Genomic DNA, 24,404 nt, shown 5'->3' on the forward strand with positions numbered 1-24,404 from the left:
TATATTTGGACAGAGGGGTGGCGGTGGACGTGGTATACTTTGACAGAGAGGTGGTGGTGGACGTGGTATACTTGAACAGAGGGGTGGCGGTGGACGTGGTGTATTTGGACAGAGGGGTTTCTGTGGACGTGGTATACTGGGATAGAGAGGTGGCAGTGGACGTGGTATACTTTGACAGAGAGGTGGCGGTGGACGTGGTATATTTGGACAGAGGAGTGGTGGTGGACGTGGTATACTTGGACAGAGGGGTGGCTGTGGACGTGGTATACTTGGACAGAGGGGTGACGGTGGACGTGGTATACCTGGACAGAGGGGTGGTGGTGGACGTGGTATACTTGGATTTTGCAAAAGCTTTTGACACAGTTCCCCACACACGGCTAATGTGTAAGGTAAAGTCAGGAAAAATCTGTATGTAAATGGATAGAAAAATGACTAAAAGATCGTATTCAAAGAGTTGTGGTTAATGATTCATACTCTGAATGGTCTAGGGTGTCAGTGGTGTACCCCAGGGTTCAGTGTTATTAGTGGGGTACCCCAGGGTTCAGTGTTGGGACCCTTAATTTTTAATATATTTATAAACAATATGGGGTCGGGGATTTCAGTCTTCGCAGATGACACCAAGCTGTGCCATGGAATAACGTCCTGTGTCATGGAATAATGTCTCCAACTTACAAGCCAGCCTCAATGCTCTGTGTAATTGGGAGACTATGGGGCCAATGAGGGTTATAAATGTTGATAAATGTAAGGTTATGTACTTGGGGCTAAGAATATGCATGCATCATACTAGGGGGGTACAACTGGGGGAATCAGTGGTGCAGAAGGATATGTGGTTCTGTTAGATCAAATCATTAATAATGGCATGCAATTCTAAAGCAAGGAAAATCCCCCCCCCCCTGGTAAAATCATTAGTAAGACCTCATCTCGAATATGAAGTTCAGTTTTGGGCTCCAATTCACAAAAAGAACATTGGGGAACTGGAGAAAGTACAGAGAAGGGCAACCAAACTGATATGAGGCATGGAGGAGATCAGCTATGAGGAAAGATTAGAGGAACTGAATTTATTCTCTCTTGAGAAGAGGAGATTAAGGGGGGATATGATCTCCATGTATAATACATAAGGGGGATATGATCTCCATGTATAATACATAAGGGGGATATGATCTCCATGTATAATACATAAGGGGGGATATGATCTCCATGTATAATACATAAGGGGGGGGATATGATCTCCATGTATAATACATAAGGGGGGATATGATCTCCATGTATAATACATAAGGGGGGATATGATCTCCATGTATAATACATAAGGGGGATATAATCTCCATGTATAATACATAAGGGGGATATGATCTCCATGTATAATACATATGGGGGGATATGATCTCCATGTATAATACATAAGGGGGGATATGATCTCCATGTATAATACATAAGGGGGGATATGATCTCCATGTATAATACATAAGGGGGGATATGATCTCCATGTATAATACATAAGGGGGGATATGGTCTCCATGTATAATACATAAGGGGGATATGATCTCCATGTATAATACATAAGGGGGGATATGATCTCCATGTATAATACATAAGGGGGTATATGATATCCATGTATAATACATAAGGGGGGATATGATCTCCATGTATAATACATAAGGGGGGATATGATCTCCATGTATAATACATAAGGGGGGATATGATCTCCATGTATAATACATAAGGGAGATATGATCTCTATGTATAATACATAAGGGGGGATATGATCTCCATGTATAATACATAAGGGGGGATATGATCTCCATGTATAATACATAAGGGGGATATGATCACCATGTATAATACATAAGGGGGGGATATGATCTCCATGTACAATACATAAGGGAGATATGATCTCCATGTATAATACATAAGGGGGGGTATGATCTCCATGTATAATACATAAGGGGGATATGATCTCCATGTATAATACATAAGGGGGGATATGATCTCCATGTATAATACATAAGGGGGGGGATATGATCTCCATGTATAATACATAAGGGGGGATATGATCTCCATGTATAATACATAAGGAGCGGATATGATCTCCATGTATAATACATAGGGGGGATATGATCTCCATGTATAATACATAAGGGGGGATATGATCTCCATGTATAATACATAAGGGGGGATATGATCTCCATGTATAATACATAAGGGGGGATATGATCACCATGTATAATACATAAGGGGGATATGATCTCCATGTATAATACATAAGGGGGGGATATGATCACCATGTACAATACATAAGGGAGATATGATCTCCATGTATAATACATAAGGGGGATATGATCTCCATGTATAATACATAAGGAGCAGATATGATCTCCATGTATAATACATAGGGGGGGAAATGATCTCCATGTATAATACATAGGGGGGGATATGATCTCCATGTATAATTCATAAGGGGGTAAATGATCTCCATGTATAATACATAGGGGGGGATATGATCTCCATGTATAATACATAGGGGGGATATTATCTCCATGTATAATACATGAGGGGGATATGATCTCCATGTATAATACATAAAGGGGGATATGATTACCATGTATAATACATAAGGGGGGATATGATCTCCATGTATAATACATAAGGGGGGATATGATCTCCATGTACAATACATAAGGGGGGATATGATCTCCATGTATAATACATAAGGGGGGATATGATCACCATGTATAATACATAAGGGGGATACGATCTCCATGTATAATACATAAAGGGGGATATTATTACCATGTATAATACATAAGGGGGATATGATCTCCATGTATAATACATAAGGGGGATATGATCTCCATGTATAATACATAAGGGGGGACACAATCTCCATGTATAATACATAAGGGGGGATATGATCCCCATGTATAATACATAAGGGGGTGATACGATCTCCATGTATAATACATAAGGGGGATATGATCTCCATGTATAATACATAAGGGAGGATATGATCTCCATGTATAATACATAAGGGAGATATGATATCTATGTATAATACATTAATACATAAGGGGGGGATAAGATCTCCATGTATAATACATAAGGGGGGATATGATCTCCGTGTATAATACATAAGGGGGGATATGATCTCCATGTATAATACATAAGGGGGGATATGATCTCCGTGTATAATACATAAGGGGGGATATGATCTCTATGTATAATACATAAGGGGGGATATGATCTCCATGTATAATACATAAAGGGGGATATGATTACCATTAGAGATGAGCGAATTATTCAAAAATTCGGTTCGGCTGATTCGCCGAATTCGCCGAATAAATTCGCTTCGAGCCGAATATATTCGCTGCGAATTTAACTTATAAAAAGGGTGTTTCTAGGCTTCAGAGAGCCTTTATATTAGTGCAGAACACTGTACCTTTAATTTAAATGCCCTTGGAGTCTGCTGGGGAAGAGAAATAATACTGTCAGTCAGTATGACATGCAGATGAGTGCCGTCGATCTTAGAATCACCGCACACTTCACTCATTTGGGCAGTCACGGGGCCAAAACCAGAGTGTGGAGCCACAGTGTGGCGGTGGAGGCAGCAGCAATGGGAGGCCATACAGCACCCTATGACAAAATGGAACCCACCAGCAGTGTGAGGAGACCTGAAAGTGGCACATGGCAGAGTGTGGCGATGGAGACAGCAGCAATGGGAGGCCGTACAGGGACTCTTTGAACGTACAATAGTGGTTGTGAAGCAGAAAGTCAGTTTATTTAGCACAATCGGTCAATTGCAGCTTGCCGTTGGCTGTAAACTGTACGTTTATGTCACTGGAATGCACTAATCACCCAAAAAATATTACCGCCACCCGGCGTGTAAATGGATTTAACTCCTTGAACGTACAATAGTGGTTGTGAAGCAGAAACTCAGTTTATTTTGCACAATCGGCAAACTGCAGCACCAACTGTGCACGACAGCCACCAAAAAAAAAAAGGGTGTATGTCACTTTAAATTTTAGATTCTTTGATAGCTGTGGCCCTAAGTAACGATTCTGTGTCCCTGAGTAACGATTCTGTGTCCCTGAGTAACGATTCTGTGGCCCTAAAGTCTCTGTGGCCCTAACTCTGTCCCTTAATACACACAGGTCTGTCTCTCTTGAATGACCGGAGGCTAATGGAGAATTCTAAGATGGCCGCGATTTATAGCTTCACCATTACACAGTGCTGGCTGGCTGCTGATTGGCTAATGCGATCACATGTCATGAATGCATTATGGGTCAGCGCGCCTTGTCTGCGCGCCTTCCCAGAGATCCCCGCCCCATCTTCTCTGTCCATTTTCTCCGTCGCCACACATGTTGCCGCCATTTTTGGGAAAATTCGATTCGTGCATCCGAAGTTTGCTAATCTTCGGATTCGTCGCGAATCGAATTTTTCCAAATCTTCGGAACGAATTCCACTTTGTCATGTTCGATTCGCTCATCTCTAATTACCATGTATAATACATAAGGGGGATATGATCTCCATGTATAATACATAAGGGGGGATATGATCTCCATGTATAATACATAAGGGGGGATACGATCTCCATGTATAATACATAAGGGGGATATGATCTCCATGTATAATACATAAGGGGGGATATGATCTCCATGTATAATACATAAGGGGGATATGATCTCCATGTATAATACATAAGGGGGATATGATCTCCATGTATAATACATAAGGGGGGATATGATCTCCATGTATAATACATAAGGGGGGGATATGATCACCATGTATAATACATAAGGGGGGATATGATCTCCATGTATAATACATAAGGGGGGATATGATCACCATGTATAATACATAAGGGGGGATATGATCTTCGTGTATAATACATAAGGGGGATATGATCTCCATGTATAATACATAAGGGGGGATATGATCTCCGTGTATAATACATAAGGGGGGATATGATCTCCACGTATAATACATAAGGGGGTGATACGATCTCCATGTATAATACATAAGGGGGGGTATGATCTCCATGTATAATACATAAGGGGGGATATGATCTCCATGTATAATACATAAGGGGGGATATGATCTCCATGTATAATACATAAGGGGGGATATGATCTCCATGTATAATACATAAGGGGGGATATGATCTCCATGTATAATACATAAGGGGGGATATGATCACCATGTATAATACATAAGGGGGACACGATCTCCATGTATAATACATAAGGGGGGATATGATCTCCGTGTATAATACATAAGGGGGGGGGGTGATATGATCTCCATGTATAATACATAAGGGGGGATATGATCTCCATGTATAATACATAAGGGGGATATGATCTCCATGTATAATATATAAGGGGGGATATGATCTCCATGTATAATACATAAGGGGGGATATGATCTCCATGTATAATACATAAGGGGGGGTATGATCTCCATGTATAATACAAAAAGGGGGATATGATCTCCATGTATAATACATAAGGGGGATATGATCTCCATGTATAATACATCAGGGGGGATATGATCTCCATGTATAATACATAAGGGGGGATATGATCTCCGTGTATAATACATAAGGGGGGGGGGTGATATGATCTCCATGTATAATACATAAGGGGGGATATGATCTCCATGTATAATACATAAGGGGGGATATGATCTCCATGTATAATACATAAGGGGGGATATGATCTCCATGTATAATACATAAGGGGGATATGATCTCCATGTATAATACATAAGGGGGATATGATCACCATGTACAATACATAAGGGGGATATGATCTCCATGTATAATACATAAGGGGGATATGATCTCTATGTATAATACATAAGGGGGATATGATCTCCATGTATAATACATAAGGGGGATATGATCTCTATGTATAATACATAAGGGGGATATGATCTCCATGTATAATACATAAAGAGGGGATATGATCTCCATGTATAATACATGGGGGGGATATTATCTCCATGTATAATACATGAGGGGGATATGATCTCCATGTATAATACATGGGGGGGATATGATCACCATGTATAATACATAAGGGGGATATGATCTCCATGTATAATACATAAGGGGGATATGATCTCCATGTATAATACATAAGGGGGGATATGATCTCCATGTATAATACATAGGGGGGGATATGATCTCCATGTATAATACATAAGGGGGGATATGATCTCCATGTATAATACATAAGGGGGATATGATCACCATGTATAATACATAAGGGGGGGTATGATCACCATGTATAATACATAAGGGGGGATATGATCTCCATGTATAATACATAAGGGGGGGGGGTATGATCACCATGTATAATACATAAGGGGGGATATGATCTCCATGTATAATACATAAGGGGGGATATGATCACCATGTATAATACATAAGAGGGGATATGATCTCCATGTATAATACATAAGGGGGATATGATCTCCATGTATAATACATAAGGGGGATATGATCACCATGTATAATACATAAGGGGGGGATATGATCTCCATGTATAATACATAAGAGGGGATATGATTTCCATGTATAATACATAAGGGGGGATATGATCTCCATGTATAATACATAAGGGGGGATATGATCTCCATGTATAATACATAAGGGGGGATATGATCTCCATGTATAATACATAAGGGGGATATGATCTCCATGTATAATACATAAGAGGGGATATGATCTCCATGTATAATACATAAGGGGGGATATGATCTCCATGTATAATACATAAGGGGGGATATGATCTCCATGTGTAATACATAAGGGGGGATATGATCTCCATGTATAATACATCAGTGGTTCATATAGTGAACTCGGTGTAGTTATTCCCCCTGAGGTCATCACAGAGGACAAGGGGGCACTCTTTAGGTCTGGAGGAAAAGAGATTTAATCTCCAAACACGGAAAGATTTCTTCACAGTAAGAGCTGTGAGAATGTGGAATAGACTCCCTCAAGAGTTGGTTGTGGCCAGCTCAGTGGATTGCTGTAGGAAAGTCCTGGATTCTTTCTTGGATACACAGAATATAACTGGATATAACATTTATAGGGAAAGTTGATCCAGGGAATATCCGATTGCCTCTCGGGGGATCAGGAATGAATTTTATCCCCTGCAGGAGCAAACTGGATCATGCTTTGCTTTTTTTTTTGCCTTCCTCTGAATCAATTGTGAGTGTAGGATTATAACTTTTTTTTTTAATGGTTGAACTGGATCGACTTTTTTGAGCCAGACTAACTATGTAACCTAATTTACTAATCTGTGGAGCAACTGCATTTGCAAAGTGCACAGTTTATTTGCCTTTAGTAAATTAACTCCACTATTCGGTATATTTATTAAAAGCAAATAGACTGTGCACTTTGCAAATGCAGTTGCTCCAGAGCTTAGTAAATGATGAGAAGCTCTGCTGACTTACATCATCCAATCATATGCAAGCATAAATGTTGTTTTCCTTGCACATGATTGGGTGTTCCTTGCAAAGTGAATCTTGACCTCATTTACAAAGCTTCGGAGCAACTGCACTTTTCAAGGTGCATAGTCTATTTTCCTTTAGTAAATTAACCCCTATGAGTTAAAGTGGTTCTAAAGACTCAAGATTTTTACCTTCATGTATTCTAGAAAGCCTTCTGTGTGCAGCAGCCTAATGCCTGAGCCCAATTGCGTTCCAGCGATGCGTGTGACGATTGTGCGCTCTAGAGACATGGATGCTGTATGTGACAGCCATCTTGTTAGGTCTCAGCTGTGTTCTCTCCTGCCCTCCCTCCTTCCTTTTGAATGGAATGTGAGGCTGTAAGTGAACAGAGGCCAAAAGGGCCTCTTATCCTAAATAAACACAGCTACATGAGCTCCATGGCTGTAAACCACTAATTAGTCTAAATGAGTAAAATGAACGAGCGCAAATAAAGATGTATGCTTATAAAAAGTTGATAAGATGATACAAAGCCGCTAGCATGAAAGGTATACCTCAGCACCTCTGTAGTAAATAAAAATCAAAACAATGCAGCGCTGAAATTAAAATTGTGAAAAGGAAAAGGAGAAAAAAACGAATGCAGCTATCACATATAAGTAATGAACCCATCCCGTGCCTCCATCTTCTGAGAGCTGGTCCAAAATCTTGTGCATGAGCATATGGAGATCTGGTGCTACGTCATTCCGTTTATGCTGCAGGAACAGAGCATCCTGGGCAATAGAAACTACAATCTTCTGGGATAGCTGACGTAGGTATACCAGGAGGCAGCAGGAGGGTATAAAGAATATGTCATCCTTATCTAGGCTCGTTTTATTCTGAGCCACCTAAGGTGGAGGAGTCTAAGGAATCTGGACGGCGTTGGACCCTTCTGGTGAGCCTTTGATGACCCCCATGAGTGAGTGACACCATCCCTGGGAGTCTGCTGCAGCCCTAGATGACGCCATTCTGATGACCAGATCCTGATGTCCATGTGGAATATTTACATACAACGCTCAGTTTGTATGTACTTCTGGTAAGTGCATTATTGTACTATTTCCTCACGGAACAGCCAGGAGTTTGCCACAACTTTGTGAATTCTACAATTTTAGCACCTTTTTGATTACAGGACTTCTCATATATTTATACCATGAACTGACAAGTTTGATGAATATGCACTGTATATGGGTATTTTCACAATTTTAATTTCAGCGCTGCATTGTTTTGATTTTTATTTACTAATTAGTCTAGTTCCAGGGGGTCTTCTTTGAAAAAACAATTTCTTCTGCTCAATCGTAAAACAATAACTCAGTCATGACCTGTTAGGCCATTAGAGCTCAAGCGTGCCATAAAACGTACATTCCACATGAGACATTTTTCATACAAATTCATACACTTCAGCTGGAACTGGGCACATTAATATGAAGTATATATTTGGGTAGATAATTTTAATATGAGTCACATGACACCTTACATGACTATGTTAGTCCCTACAAGAGAGAAGAAAACAGTCTTTTTTATCCAGAGTGGCAAGATATGCTATGTTTGATATCTTTGCATTAGGAATATAATCCTAAATATTACTCTGCCAGTTGTTAGGATGCTACCTGTACCTATTGGGGGTTATTGACCTTAGTATGAAAACTCCACTCTGTTTGCCTCAGAGACTCTGCTCTCTCCTGGTTCTCCTCCTACCTATCGCAGTGCTCCTTCAGCATTACTTATAATGCTGCCTCCTCCTCTTTACTCCCTCTTTCTGTTGGGGTCCCTCAAGGTTCTGTCTTTGGACCCATTCTCTTCTCCATCTACACCTCCTCCCTTGGTCACTTGATAAACTCCCATGGCTTTAAGTACCATCTCTATGCTGATGACCAGGGGCGTATTTGTGAGATGGGGAAACAGCTTTCATTGATTGAACACTGATTGAAGTAAATTCAAAATGTTCTGACTGACATTCTGCAGTTTAGCCACAAGATGTCACTGTTTTTTCTAACACAGCCTCAGACTGCATAGAGATTTCTATATTCATGAAGGGGTGGGGTTTTACACTTGGAGAGTGAACAGGAAAAGGAGAGGAAAGCAGCCATGCTTGAGAGAGAGAAGAGGGGCTGTGTAATCTGAGAATCCGATGCCATCCAGGTGTGAGGACAGCCCTCGTAATCAGAAATTCAGTTGAGTGAAGCTGAGGGTGTTCAAGACGCTAACCCTGTTCAAAGAAAGGAAGATTGCTGCCAGTAAGCTGATGGGAAGCTGAGGAACTAAGCAATATATATACTGTGATATCGCACGTTTAGTGGAGAGACATTTGTTCTGTTCAGAGTCATCAGCGGATGCAAAACAGACCCGGGTCGGTAAGATCGTGCACGCACCTCATTTCAGTGTTGGCCCCTATAGGACTGAGACAGGCCTATAGTTAGTTAGGGTCTTTGTTTGTGTCAGGCCACAAGTGTTGTTACTGATCATTGGAAGGACTCCACAACTTAAAGTGACATTTCACATTGGAGAGCTGATAAAATCCCACAACTCAAGCCGGACTGGCGTTTTGCTCAGAAGGAATACTCAGGCACGTGCTACAGGACCAGTTATGGGAGGGGGAATACTGTAGATTTGTGTAAGATTGTAAGCTGTTGTGCTGCACCGCAGGCTAGCCCATACCGTACACCCATACACTGATTCCTGCTCTATTAGGGTAATAACAGGTAAGGTGTGGCAGCTTAGTTGTGCCCCCCAGTAGGTAAATTATTACACTTTTTACCTTCATCCATCAGAAGGCGCTGTGCTGTGCAGCACAAGGGTCTCAGCCTTTGGGCTGGGTGTATGTAAATTTATTGTATATTCCAGCATTTGTGGTTGTGTTTATTTGCCACATCTAAGTAAAATTCTGTTGTGACAAAAGCTGGTGTTGGGGTTGCTTTCCTCGGTGACAGAGCTGCCCCCCCCCCTTTCCCATGGAAGGGACACTTCCGTGGTACAGGGGCTGCTGTGTCTTACCTGACTTTGTATCCCATGTCAACCCGGTCCACTAGGCGCTGCCGGAGGAGGGGTGCAGAGGAGAACGGAGTAATGGGCGGATCATCGGTGTGCGCTGGAAGCGCGTGAGAGCCGGGGATCGCTGTCAGTGCACGCCAAGATGTGCAGGAAGGCCAGAAGGTGCCAGCGAAGGAGGAAGAAGAAGAGGACAAGGGTCAGGGTGGAGGAGCCCTCCCGCTCTTTTACAGCCGCCGCCGGAGATCCTCGGGGAGAAGGGACACAGGCGCTCCTCCTGTAGTGATCCTGACACCATCTGGAGGAGCCACTGCTGGACAGGTAAGTGCTTGGAGGACTGGTGCTTTCCCACTCCTGTCTCACTGTCCCCCCAATACACTACCCCCCACCTGTTCCACTTCCCCCCCTCCTGTCCCCCACATTGTCCCACTACCCTCCATCTGTCCCCCACTGCCCCTCACCTGTCCCTCTGTGCTCCTGTCCAGCTGCCCCGATCCTGTCCCATGCCCCCTGTCCCACTGACCCTCACCTATCCTTCTGCACTCCTCCTGTCCCTCTGTGCTCCTTCTCCTGTCCCGCTGCCCCTCACCTGTCCCACTGGGCTACTCCTGTCCCACTGCCCCAATTCTGTCCCATGCCCCCCGTCACGTTGTCCCCCACCTGTCCCTCTATGCTTCTCCTGTCCCACTGCCCCTCACCTGTCCTTCTGCGTTCCTCGTGTCCCACTGCCCCTCACCTGTCCCTTTGCATTCCTCCTGTCCCTCTGCCCCGATCCTGTCCCATGCCCCCTGTCACATTGCCCCCCACCTATCCCTCTGCACTCCTCCTGTCCCTCTGTGCTCCTTCTCCTGTCCCACTGCCCCTCACCTGTCCCACTGCACTCCTCCTGTCCCACTGCCCCTCACCTGTCCCACTGCACTACTCCTGTCCCACTGCCCCGATCCTGTCCCATGCCCCCCGTCACGCTGCCCCCCACCTGTCCCTCTATGCTTCTCCTGTCCCACTGCCCCTCACCTGTCCCTCTCAGCTCCTCCTGTCCCACTGCCCCTCACCTGTCCCTTTGTGCTCCTCCTGTCCCACTGCCCCGATCTTGTCCAATGTCCCCTGTTATGCTGCCGCCCACCTGTCCCTCTGTGCTCCTCCTGTCCCACTGCCCCTCACCTATCCTTCTGCGTGTCTCCTATCCTACTGCGCTTCTCCTGTTCCGCTGCCCCGATCCTGTCCCATGCCTCCCCATCACGCTGCCCCCTATCTGTCCCTCAGCGCTTCTCCTGTCCCACTGACCCTCACTTGTCCCACTGCGCTCCTCCTGTCCCACTGCCCCTCACTTGTCCCAGGGGCATATTTGCCGCAAGGCAAACAAGGCATTTGCCTGGGGCGGCACTTTTCAGGGGGGCGGCATGGCGGCAGTGCCGCCCCCCGCTTTCCCATGGAAGGGACACTTCCATGGGAAAGGGACAGGGGCTGCTGTGTCTTACCTGACTTTGTGTCCCACGTCGATCCAGTCCACAAGGCGCTGCTGGAGGAGGGGTGCAGAGGGTTTCCGTCCGGTGTTTTCATCTTCCTGGATCTTGATCACAATGTGGGCGGGATGACAAGCCGCCCCTTGAATCTGGCCACACCCCTGGGATCACTGAGCAGCCTATGGCAGCCTGTCCCTCCCTCTGCAAGCTCCACCTCCTCGCCGGTGAGTGGACGCCAGATCTGTAGCTCAGAAAAGGCACACAGGCAGACAATCACAGGTGAGGAGGCGGAGCTTGGATAGGAGGAGCCGAGCGGCAGCGCGAAGATTGAAGATCGAGTGAGGGAGCAGGTGGAGTCAGTAAAGAGGAGGAGCATGGCTGGATAAGGAAGACAGCTGATGGGTAAGTGTCTGTGCCTGAAGGAGGGAGCCCGGGCTGGAACGTGGGTCAGCACAGCGATGTAAGTATAATTGGTGTCAGTGGGAGTAATAGTGCCCCATCATTAGTGTCAGTGTGGGAGGAATAGTGCCCCCTCATTGGTGTCAGTGGGAGGAATAGTGCCCCATCATTGGTGTCAGTGGGAGGAATAGTGCCCCCTCATTGGTGTCAGTGGGAGGAATAGTGCCCCATCATTGGTATCAGTGGGAAAAATAGTGCCCCATCATTGGTGTCAGTGGGAGGAATAGTGCCCCATCATTGGTGTCAGTGGGAGGAATAGTGCCCCATCATTGGTGTCAGTGGGAGGAATAGTGCCCCATCATTGGTATCAGTGGGAGGAATAGTGCCCCATCATTGGTGTCAGTGGGAGGAATAGTGCCCCATCATTGGTGTCAGTGGGAGGAATAGTGCCCCATCATTGGTGTCAGTGGGAGGAATAGTGCCCCGTCAGTGGGAGGAATAGTGCCCCATCATTGGAGTCAGTGGGAGGAATAGTGCCACATCATTGGTGTCAGTGGAAGGAATAGCGCCCCATCGTTGTCAGTGGTCCGAGCTCTAATAGGAAGAGGTGGAACCTAAAGAGGAAGGGGTGGAGTTTGCAGATGAAAGGGTGGGACAAATTTAGATGCAGGGGGTGCCCAATTTTAGTCTTGCCTAGGGCAGCACAAAACCAAAATACACCACTGCTGATGACACACAAATCTATCTTTCTACTCCTCACCTCACCCCTTCAGTCTTCTCTCGCATTACTAACCTACTAAGTGACATATCGGCATGGATGTCACTCCACTTCCTCAAACTCAATCTTTCCAAAAATGAGCTCTTAGTATTCCCCCAGCCCGTGCCCCCTCTTCAGTCTATCATGAATGCTGCTGCCAGACTCATCCACCTTACTAACCATTCCATATCTGCCACCCCTCTCTGCCAATCCCTCCACTGGCCTCCACTCAGTGTCCTCCACCCCTCTCTGCCAATCCCTTCGCTGGCCTCCACTCAGTGTCCTCCACCCCTCTCTGCCAATCCCTCCACTGGCCTCCACTCAGTGTCCTCCACCCCTCTCTGCCAATCCCTCCACTGGCCTTCACTCAGTGTCCTCCACCCCTCTCTGCCAATCCCTCCACTGGCTTCCCATTGCCCATCAGATAAAATTTAAAACATTAACAATAACATATAAAACCATTTGTAACTCCGCCCCAAATTACATCACCGATCTTGTCTCTAAGTATCACCAAAACCGTACTCTCCGCTCCTCGCAAGACCTCCTGCTCTCTAGCTCCCTTGTCTCCTCCTCCCAGGCTCATCTCCAGGACTTCTCTAGAGCTTCCCTCATCCTCTGGAACTCTCTACCCCAATTTATCAGACTATTGCCTACTCTGCTCACTTTTATGCGATCTCTGAAAACCGATCTCTTCAGGGAAGCCTATCCTGCCCTCAGCTAATAATGGAATCTTTTACTCCTCCTACCAGTCCATCCCGCACAGTTATTACCTTTTTGTGCCACTAGCCCCTCCCTCCTAGATTGTAAGCTCCCAGGATCAGGGCCCTCCTAACCCTCTTGTATTGAACTGTATTGTTGCTGTATTGTCTCCCATTATATTGTAAAGCGCTGAGCAAACTGTTAACGCCATAAATCCTGTATAATAATAATAAATAATTTGGTCATAACCTTGGTTACCGCCTAACACCCACCCCCAAACTGGATGATTGGTCATTTGTTCTCAGGAGACACCCCTTTGATATGATAGAAAAAGACTGACAGGCCTGGAGAAAGAGAGCTCTCCCTTTTAACATCAATCAGGAACCATCTAAGAGACTTGAGAGCCAAGGCAACCTTTTTGTTCGGACGATTGGTCTCTCTTCAAACCAAGGCCATTGCAAATATTCTGCCTTCCAAACTCCTTTCTTTTATTTATCTGTTTTATTGTTCTCTTTATATCTTTGTTACATCTTTTTTTCTGTAAATATTTTAATTGCACCTTTTTCACCTTTTTAGTAATAAATCCTATTTTCTGAAAAGCGTTGAACTGGCTCTAAAGCTTTTAATGCAAACTAAAGAATCCCTGTCTCTTGAAGAGTGATACTGTATGTTATAATGCTCTGAATATCCCTGTCTGTGGTGATTACAGATGCTTATACTAATATCATGATGTTACTGCTAAGATTTGTGAGTTTCCTCCTTCTCTGTAAAAAGGTGGTGGTGGCAGTGTGAAGGGTTAATTGCGTAATTAACCTGACCCAGTAAGAATCGCTCTCAGGCTGCTGGCACAAAGACTGTGGTCTCGTGAGCTGGAATATCTTTGTGCAGGGTGCAGCTGAGAGTGGCATTGTTACACAAGTGACAGCACGGTGCAAAATTGGCTGGTCCTTCGGTCACAGCATGGTATAAAGGACTGAATTCATACGCTGCGTTCCGTCACAAGGCGCACAAGTGTCTTGCCTTGGTGGGGACTCTCCCTCGTCATTGGCTGAGACTGTCAATCACAGCCAGTTAACCAATGAGGTGAGAGAAGGGGCAGGGTTGAGCCACAGCTCTGTGTGTGAATGGACACTCAGAGCAGTAGTTCAGGAGCATGCCTGATTGGGTGCCCCCATTGTAAGCTACATGCTGTGGAGGCACTTAGCAGGAAGGAACATCGTTGGTGAACCCAAGAAGAGGAGGATTGGAGAGGAGGAGGATGCTTGTTCTTTTATTTTTTAAAAATGTGTTTAATACCACTTTAAATCCAAGGAGCTGCATGACATCTCCTGGGCTTATCTCTATGTAGAACACCTACCCCAAAGAGCCGCTGGTGAATTGTGGTCCTATTTCCCTCTTAGAACACACACAGCCAGGCACACAGCAATTCCTGCATGCCTCCAATGGTTCCAAAGAACAGTCTATGGGATTCCTTTTGGCAATAGGGGGGTTATATTGGAAACAATGAGCTTGGATGAGGATAGGGAGCATGGGATAGCCCAGAAAACTGTAGAACTGAATAGCTTGAGGCAGGGGCGGACTGACAACTCATGGGGCCCCCGGGCAATAGAGGATCATGGGGCCCCTGTGTCTTTGCCCAAACTCAAAAAAGCCTATGAAAATGGTACCAGGGGCATCTCATGGGGCCTCCTACTGACCCCGGGCCCTCGGGCAGTGCCCGAGTTTCCAAATGGTCAGTCAGCCCTGGCTTGAGGACTCCTTGACTTCCTGGCTGCACGCTACAAAAATGAAAGTCCCGCTAAATTTTCAGCAATGGTGTCTTGTATTCACAGGATTATCAGTTGCCTCCTGCCAATATCCACCAGGCTCTTCCTAGTGAGGGAGACATAGACTCACACCACCTTTGGACAGCTGGACTCTTTCCCACCAACTTCTTCCTTCTGGCTTTCTTTTTTGCCCTTTTCTCATCAGCAGTATATAGCAGTCTTGTGACCTCTATCAGTGTCCAGCAGAGCACCGATTAAAGCTTGTAGGAGGAATTTTCTTTCTGCTCTAGGAGGATGCAGAACCCCTGACCTTTCTCTGAACAGTGTTAATTGGCCCTGTGCTGCTCACATGAACTCTCCCAAGATAAAAAAAAAACCCTGTCTAGCAATACACACCACACTGAGCATGTGCAGAGTGTCTCCACACAATTTGTCTTATCAGGAGATAGGAGGGGGGCACTGGAAGAAGGGGAGGATCAGAGAAGACAGAATCAAACAGCCTTTTTACACAATGCAGAACCCCATAGGTTCCATAGTGAGTATAACAAGCATGCTTTACTGCATATACAGACTGATTGTATTGTTGAGGGTTTAGTAACACTTTAAAGTAGTGCAGTGCAAAATAGCAAAAAAGGGAAGGGGGTAAAACCTTCTGGAGGTTAAGTGGTTAAACAACAATTTTTAGATTATATATATTTTTAATAAATTTGATCAAAGTTTTTTATTTTGATACTTTTTTCTTTCTTATGTTCATTTCATCTTATAGGCTTTTGCATAAAGAGTTTTTAAGATGACATTGTTCATGCAGCAACTTTGAGGTTGAACTTTATAGTGGTTGGCTTTATAAAGATCTGTCCCGCTCTTGTGTCTGTCCTTGATAAAGGTTGCTGGTACAAATGAAATGCATCAGAGTTCAGGCAGCTTTAAAGTCACATGAGGCTTCCTGCTTTTCCATTCTCACTGCTACCTGCCAGCTAATCAGACGCCGAGACCCTGACAGGTTTATGATTTTATGTCCTCCTTTCTGAAGAGTAACCTATTGGACGTTAATGGAATGTATGATGGAGCAACTTGCATATGAGTGGAACATCACACATAGCATTCAAGTGTAACTAAGGATCCATTCACACTCCTGCGATTTCCAAAGTGGCTTTACAGTGCGACTTTAACACGACTTTGGATGAGTGCAACTTTGGTGTGACTTTGGCTTTGACCAAGGATAGTTGTTTCTGCTGTACAAAGTAGCACACAAATTGCATGTACAACATTCAGGTGCAACTTTCATGCGACTTTGGAAGGTTTACATTAAAGTTTATGACCCTCAAGTCACATGAAAGTCGGACCAAAGTAGTGCAGGAACTACTTTGAAGATGCTGTGACTTGAGTTTGCACAGATATGAATGATGCCCATTGGGAAACATGGGGGGGGTGGCTTGTCATGAGACTTTGAACCCCAAAGTCACATGACAAGTTGCATAAGGGCTCTAAAGGCAATACTTTTTTCATAATGGATAGAGCATGGGAGGGTTATAACCTCATCAAGCTCTTGACCGGGTTGACAAAGGGATAAAGCCCCAACATGCATAATTATGCCCCCTTGAATGTACTGAAGTCACACTTTCCACCATTGAATCCAAGCCAGCTGAGGACCTCAGGAAGCTGGAAGCACTGTGTGACAACTTGCACCCCCATCTGTAAGCACAGCAGTGATCCTCTCTATCCTCCATCAAAATGCTTCTTAGCTGAGCTCTGCCAATACCAGCATACATAGGACATTTGTTGGATTTAATAAAAGAAGAGGCAGAGGTGCTGATAGAAAATCAAAGGTCTTCCTGCTGCCTCTATGGCTGTTGCATACCACCATCCTCATAGTGATAAACATACTGCTGAACCATGTAGTTTTACCATCCTTCAACCTGATATATGAACGATTCCTTGGTTCACATCCATGTAATAAGAATTCCCCAACCCATTTTGTTTAAATTGTCCTGCATGAAAACGGATCACGTTTGCTAGTGCGTAGGGGTACCATCAGGGATTGATGTCTGCATTCAGGGAATGATTTTTGACCATGTTCCCCAACATTCAGTAACATGAACCAAACCTTAGACTGCGGTGTCTCGGAAATGAAAATAAAAGGGCGTTATGACTGATAAAAGGTAGACAAACTCTGAGTTAGGGAACAGATTGAAAGATTATACTAACACAACTAATCTCATGGTAGGACATGTGTTGGAATCAATAAAAGAAGAGGCAGAGGTGCTGACAGAAAACCAAAGGTACATAATTGCAGATCACATGGGATTGGACATCTTGTTTGCTGCACAATGAGGTCTGTGCAAAGCAATTGGATAAAAATGCTATACAGTACTTACATACGAGGTGGCAGTTATGATTTGGATAAATATTTCCAAGCATGATATCATCAATCATAATTTGGATATCTGAGAACGGGGAGGTGATCAGTTCTCATGGCACCAACAATCGGGTGGGGCCTGGGCCTCTGCAGGCATCCCCGCTGCACGCTCTGCATGAACCCCTCACCACAGGTCAGTCTCCCACTGCTGCCCCCTGCCTGCTACTTGAAACCCCCAAGCTAAGGGGAGACAGCCTGGCCCTACATGAGACCCTCCAGCCAAGGGGAAACTGCCTGTCCGCTACCTGAGACCCCCAAGCTAAGGGGAGGCCGCCTGCCTGCTACCCGAGACCTCCAAGCCTAGGGGAGAGATCGCCTGCCTGTTCCCCGAGACCCCTGTCCAGGGGTAGGTGGCCGCCTTTTGCCCGAGACCCCTGTTCAGGGGTATGTTGCCACCTGTTGCCCGAGACCCCTGTCCAGGGGTATGTTGCCGCCTGTTGCCCGAGACCCCTGTCCAGGGGTATGTTGCCGCCTGTTGCCCGAGACCCCTGTCCAGGGGTAAGTTGCCGCCTGTTGCCCGAGACCCCTGTCCAGGGGTAGGTTGCCACCTGTTGTCCGAGACCCCACCCAGGGGTAGGTTGCGCCTGTTGCCCGAGACCCCTGCCCAGGGGTAGGTTGCCACCTGTTCCCCGAGACCCCTGTCCAGGGGTAGGTTGCTACCTCTTGCCCGAGACCCCAGTCCGCTGTGCAGTCACGGAGGGAGCCCAGGTGAGGCGGGACCCTCGTGACCAGGCTCTGCCTGGGGCCCCCCAAGCTTAGGGGGGAGATAGCCTGCCTGTTGTCCGAGACCCCTGTCCAGGGGTAAGTTGCCGCCTGTTGCCCGAGACCCCTGTCCAGGGGTAGGTTGCCGCCTGTTGTCCGAGACCCCACCCAGGGGTAGGTTGCCGCCTGTTGCCCGAGACCCCTGCCCAGGGGTAGGTTGCCACCTGTTCCCCGAGACCCCTGTCCAGGGGTAGGTTGCTACCTGTTCCCCGAGACCTCAGTCCGCTGTGCAGCCATGGAGGGAGCCCAGCTGAGGCGGACCCTCGTGACCAGGCTCTGCCCGAGACCCCAGCCCAGAGCAGATCGCCTGCCTGGTGCCCAAGACCCCAGTCCAGGGGTGGACTGCCTGCTTGTTGCCAGAGACCTCAGCCTAGGAGGGGAGATTGTTTGTCTGCTGCCGAAGACCCCAGTCCAAAGGAGGGGAAGACCGCACAAGCCAGCCGGCTGGAGACCCCCCGCCTGTCCTGGACTTCCAACAGGTATCTGTGTCTTACTTCCTTATCCCTGGGGGACCAGACACCCTGTCGGATCCGTGGACACATGCCTTCCCCTGTTTTACATGAACTGCTTCTGGGACGATCCCCTGTTTTACCCGAACTGTTCCTGTGATGACCCTTGCCCCTTGTGGGAATTACCATCCGCCACAGAGACTCTTCCTTTGCCCTTGGTGCTGGGCTACCAGTATCTTAGCCCCTCCTCGCTGTCACCCCCCTATTGGCCAGTCCACCCGTGCCAGGACTCGTCCCTAGTGTGCGCATAGATCACTCTCCCTGCCATTTCCCCGTCGAGTGACTGTCATTTTGTTGTCTTAATAAAGATTTGTGTGTTCCCCATCTTCTTTGTGTGTTCTGTCCTACCTACTCCTCCGTCACAGTCTGTATGTTACTGTTAGACCATGTTCACATGAGCATTCGTAAGCATACACCAGTGTGAGGGCCATGCTTGCTCCAGGGGCAGGAGATGTATGGGTGTTCAGTACATCCTCATGCAGGCATACCCCTTCATGTCAGTTAGGATGCAGCCACTGCACAGACACAGCTGCGCTCCCCATCTTACATCCGTGTGGGTATGGGTCCCCGAATCCACACTGTCTGTGTTTGGGGACCTGCACCCACATACAGTGAAGGAAATGCGTATTTGCTCCCCTGCTGATGTTGAGTGTTTGCCCCTCACAAAGAAATGATCGGTCTAAAAATCGAATGTTCGGTGTATTGTAACACTGAGAGACAGAATAGCAATGAGACCAAAATAGAGCTCTTTGGCATCAACTCAACTCACCGTGTTTGGAGGAGAAGGAATGCTGCCTATGACCCCAAGAACACCATCCCAACTGTGAAACGTGGTGGTGGAAACATTCTTCTCTGGGGGGTTTTTTCTGCTAAGAGGACAGGACAACTGCACCGCATCAAAGGGACGATAGACGGGGCAATGTACCATCAAATCTTGTGTGAGAACCTTCTTCCCTCAGTCAGGGCATTGAAAATGGGTGGTGGATGGATGTTCCAGCATTACAATGACCCAAAACACACAGCCAAGGCAACAAAGGAGCGGCTCAAGAAGAAGCACATTAAGGTCCTGGAGTGGCCTAGAGTCTCCAGACCTTAATCCGATTGAAAATCTGTGGAGGAGCTGAAAGTTCGAGTTTCCAAATGTCAGCCACCAAACCTTAATGCCAAGAGGAGTGGGCCAAAATCCCTCCTGAGATGTGTGCGAACCTGGGGGCCAACTACAGGAAACATCTGACCTCTGTGATTACCAACAAGGGATTTGCCACCAAGTACTAAGTCATGTTTTGTGAAGGGGATCAAATCCTTCTTTCCCTCATGAACATGCAGATCAGTCATCATTTGTTAGACGCATTTCTGCTGAATTTGTTGTTGTATTCTGTCTCTCAGTGTTACACCGAACATTCCATTGTTAGACCGATCATTTCTGTGTGAGGGGCGAACATTCAGCATCAGGGGGGAGCAAATACGCATTTCCTTCATTGTACACTCACTGGCCACTTTATTAGGCCCACCTGGTAACACAAATTGCTAATCAGCCAATCACCTGGCAGCAAATCAATCACGTCTAATCACAATCAAGCCTGTAAGGGACGGTTCCCACTATAGAAAGGCAGTCCAGATGTGTTCCGGATGTTTCCGCATACACGTTTTGGACGCATTGCAGTGTGTTTTTCATACTTTCTAGTTAATTTTTCCCCTCTCTTTTTCTACAATTTAAACAGGGACATGTGGGTTCCAGTGCGTTTTTGGTGCGTTTCTGATGCATTTTAGTTCCAGTACAGTTCTGTGCGGTAATTGCAGCCTGTTCAACTTTTTTCCCTGCATCCGGAATTCACTGGAACTGTGAGCACTGATGTGATCGATGACATTGACAACCATATCACATACTTTCTGTGTGTTTTGGATGCAGAAAAAAGCAACTGAAATGCATGGAGTGTGAACTGGTATTAAGACTGTCAATGTGATGGATGAAACGAGTATACATTGGCATACACTGTACAATCATTGTAGACGTAAACCCCAGTGATATTTAGCTGCTCCCGCATCATACAAATGATTTATAGATTTGCAACACCAATCCACTTAGAGTATCAAATCACTCTTTGTAGTTTCAGGTGTAATTAGGACATCTGGTCACTCCTTATGTTATCGATCCATTTAGGACTCTGAAAGGCATTTGTATCCACAGAGCAGAATCTTCCTCAATTGATATCACACCTACTGTACAGTAACAGACAACCAGGGACATAGATCATTGTTTTACTTTGTGGGGTCAAATCACTCAAACTGCAAGAGTGACACAAGATGGTGCCCCTTGCACATGCTCAGTGAGGTTGAGCAGTGGGTCTGTGTGCAAGATCATAAGTCTCCGGCCTGTGAAGAAGAGAGTGCGGCATGCGCAGTATGTTGCTGCAGATGGTGGGTGTGGTTCTCAATACGCTGAGTATCGGCTGTGACTTAAAGTGCTGCTTAACCCCGGACCCCGCATTCACTATATCCGCTCTCTCCGGACCCCGCATTCACTATATCCGCTCTCCCCGGACCCCGCATTCACTATATCCGCTCTCCACAGACCCTGCATTCACTATATCCGCTCTCCCCGGACCTTGCATTCACTATATCCGCTCTCCCCGGACCCTGCATTCACTATATCCGCTCTCCCCGGACCTTGCATTCACTATATCCGCTCTCCCCGGACCCCGCATTCAATATATCCACTCTCCCCGGACCTCGCATTCACTATATCTGCTCTCCCCGAACCCCGCATTCACTATATCCGCTCTCCCCGGACCCCGCATTCAATATATCCACTCTCCCCGGACCCCGCATTCCCTATATCCTCTCTTCCTGGACCCCGCATTCACTATATCCTCTCTCCCCAATCCCAGCATTCACTATATCTGCTCTTCCCGGACACTGCATTCACTATATCCGCTCTTCCCGGACCTCGCATTCACTATATCTGCTCTCCTTGGACCCCACATTCACTATATCAAGTATACCCGAACCCTGCATTCACTATATCCGCTCTCCCCGGACCCTGCATTCACTATATCCGCTCTCCCCGGACCCTGCATTCACTATATCTGCTCTCCCCGGACCCTGCATTCACTAGATGCGCTTTCCCCGGACCCTGCATTCACTATATCCACTATCCCCGGACCCTGCATTCACTATATTCGCTCTCCCTGGTCCCTGCATTCACTATATTCGCTCTCCCCAGACCCTTCATTCACTATGTCTGTTCTTCCTGGACTTTGCGTTCACTATATCTGGTGTCCCTGGACCCTGCATTCACTATATCTGCTCTCCCCGGACCCTGCATTCACTAGATGCGCTTTCCCCGGACCCTGCATTCACTATATCCGCTCTCCCCGGACCCTGCATTCACTATATTCGCTCTCCCCAGACCCTTCATTCACTATGTCTGTTCTTCCTGGACTCTGCGTTCACTATATCTGGTGTCCCTGGACCCTGCATTCTCTATAACAGGTCCCCCTGGACCCTGCATTCTCTATATCTGCTCTCCCCAGACCCTGCATTCACTATATCCGCTCTCCCCAGACCCCGCATTCACTATATCCGCTCTCCCCGGACCCCGCATTCACTATATCCGCTCTCCCCAGACCCCGCATTCATTATATCCGCTCTCCCCAGACCCCGCATTCACTATATCCTCTCTCCCTGGACCCTGCATTCACTATATCCGCTCTCCCCGGACCCCGCATTCACTATATCCGCTCTCCCTGGACCCCGCATTCACTATATCCGCTCTCCCCAGACCCCGCATTCACTATATTTGCTCTCCCCGGACCCCGCATTCACTATATCCGCTCTCCCCGGACCCCGCATTCCCTATATCCTCACTCCTCGAACCCCGCATTCACTATATCCGCTCTCCCTGGACCCCGCATTCACTATATCCTCTCTCCCCGGACCCCGCATTCACTATATCTGCTCTCCTTGGACCCCGCATTCACTATATCCGCTCTCCCCGAACCCTGCATTCACTAGATGCGCTTTCCCCGGACCCTGCATTCACTATATCCGCTCTCCCCGGACCCTGCATTCACTATATCCGCTCTCCCCGGACCCTGCATTCACTATATTCGCTCTCCCTGGACCCTGCAGTCACTATATTCGCTCTCCCCAGACCCTTCATTCACTATGTCTGTTCTTCCTGGACCCTGCGTTCACTATAACAGGTCCCCCTGGACCCTGCATTCTCTATAACAGGTCCCCCGGACCCCGCATTTACTATATCCGCTCTCCCCGGACCCCGCATTCACTGTATCCGCTCTCCCCGGACCCTGCATTCACTATATCCGCTCTCCCCGGACCCCGCATTCACTGTATCCGCTCTCCCCGGACCCTGCATTCACTATATCCGCTCTCCCCGGACCCCGCATTCACTATATCCGCTCTCCCCGGACCCCGCATTCACTATATCTGCTCTCCCCGGACCCCGCATTCACTATATCCGGTCTCCCCGGACCCCGCATTCACTGTATCCGCTCTCCCCGGACCCTGCATTCACTATATCCGCTCTCCCCGGACCCCGCATTCACTATATCCGCTCTCCCCGGACCCCGCATTCACTATATCTGCTCTCCCCGGACCCCGCATTCACTATATCCGGTCTCCCCGGACCCCGCATTCACTGTATCCGCTCTCCCCGGACCCTGCATTCACTATATCCGCTCTCCCCGGACCCTGAATTCATTATATCTGGTCTCTCACAGTACATAGAACAGGGAAATGCAATTATTTTAGTAAATATAAACTGCTATATACCTTTTCTTATCAGCAGTATATAGCAGCCTTGTGACTTCTATTAGTGTCCAGCAGAGCACAGGTTAAAGCTTGTAGGAGGAGTTTTCTTTCTGCTCTAGGAGGATGCAGAACCCATGACCTCTGTTTGGGCAGTGCTGATTGGCCCTGTGCTGATCACATGCACTCTCCCAAGAAAAAGCAAAAAACCTCTTTAGCAATCCACACAAAACTGAGCATGTGCAGAGTGTCTCCTCACGTTATGTCTTATCAGGAGATAAGAGGGGGACACTGGAAGAAGGGGAGGATCAGAGAAGACAGGATCAAACAGCCCTTTTACACAATGCAGAGGATTACCCCCTTAGATTCCACAGTGAGTATAACAAGCATGCT

Source organism: Staurois parvus, unplaced genomic scaffold, assembly GCF_062004578.1.
Source record: "Staurois parvus isolate SC_StPar_1 unplaced genomic scaffold, SC_StPar_1.0 ptg000254l, whole genome shotgun sequence".
Lineage (NCBI taxonomy): Eukaryota > Metazoa > Chordata > Amphibia > Anura > Ranidae > Staurois > Staurois parvus.